The sequence below is a fragment of the Bemisia tabaci genome, chromosome 6 (genome assembly GCF_918797505.1).
Source record: "Bemisia tabaci chromosome 6, PGI_BMITA_v3".
In the NCBI taxonomy this organism is placed as follows: domain Eukaryota; kingdom Metazoa; phylum Arthropoda; class Insecta; order Hemiptera; family Aleyrodidae; genus Bemisia; species Bemisia tabaci.
In genome coordinates, this window is record NC_092798.1 from 8,984,314 (window position 1) to 8,985,734 (window position 1,421).

Genomic DNA, 1,421 nt, shown 5'->3' on the forward strand with positions numbered 1-1,421 from the left:
AACGTTTAATGTAACACTGCCTGTCCGTGCTGCACCAGTACGCTGGCAGAAAAATATGCACCTGGAAAGGTCACGATTCAACTCTGACCCCAACTTTCCAGTGCGGTTGAACTTTCGCGCCGCTGCGGGTCGAAGCTCATAGTTGAGAATTTTCAACAAGCTCACTTCCACTTTCAGAGCTTTTGTCTGACCGCGTGGACTGGAAAAAATGCCTGAGCGCACACAGGTATCCGCAAATAGAACATTCCACGCAGAAACCACGTATGAACTTTAAAGCACTGCTAAAATAGTGAACTTTGCATATACACCCTGGCAAACCAAGCAAGCACACATTAATGGCTAAAGCCGAGAAATCTTCATCTCCAAGAGCCGACTTTGCAAATCTTCACCCATGTTTTGTTTCGTTGAATGGAAACAAACATGCATTGGAAAAAAAAACACATCGGATCCAGAGTCCAGACTCTTAAAAACATCGACAAGAAAAAATACTCTTGATTCAATCAGATTTAAGCTTAAATCAAGAACCAAGCCTCTTAATTGGAGCGGATTTTCTTTTGATCTAAGCTTAAATCTGCTTGAATCAAGAGTCCTTTTTCTTGTCAATGTTTTCAAGAGTCTGGACTCGAGATCCAATGTGTTTTTTTTTTCCAGTTTGTGGTCATCGATGTACACACATCGCAACATTTCAGAATATCAAGAAACATTTTTATCGAGTACCCTGCTTGTGATTTATAATGATCTAAATTTGGAGGCATCTCTTAATTTTGATCGACAACACTTAACAATCACACCGATGACCCATTTTGATTGGCTCATTTTGATGGTGAAAACCGAGCTTATAAGGAAGATAAGAGTCCTGGGTCTCTAAAATATATCGACTCTGTGCGCCTCGTTCGGTTGCAAATTAAGCACGAAGCTGCACAAGCAAAGCTTTCAAGTCGTTTCTACAAAGAATGTCTCAAATTTTATGAATTGCCGACGAGAATGGTACGAGCGGCTCGAATGTGCATTGTTAGTTGCGTAATATGTTCGCGCGGACCCATTCGTACAAGTCGTCTCTAAAAGCGCACAGGTCCCATTTTCAGATGAACCCTGTGCCGTATAAAACTACTAGCGTCGTAGGGCTCATCTGACAAAGGCACGCGTTTCCTCGTTGATTTCGCTGCATCGTCAAACGGAAATGGAACAATAAATAACGAATCTCGGTACTTTGTTATCCGAGATGCGAGAGATTCTGCGGTTGTACCCGGACAAATGTTGACACTGCTGATAAGGACAGCGCGGTGCAATGATGCACTCGACATGGTGCAAGCGAGGTGTGAATGGTCGATTATCGATATTTCCCCATTTGAAACTACGGTGAAGAATCGATTATTAAGGTGTTCGTTGCGGACACCCGGTCACTCAATCCTTTGCCATGG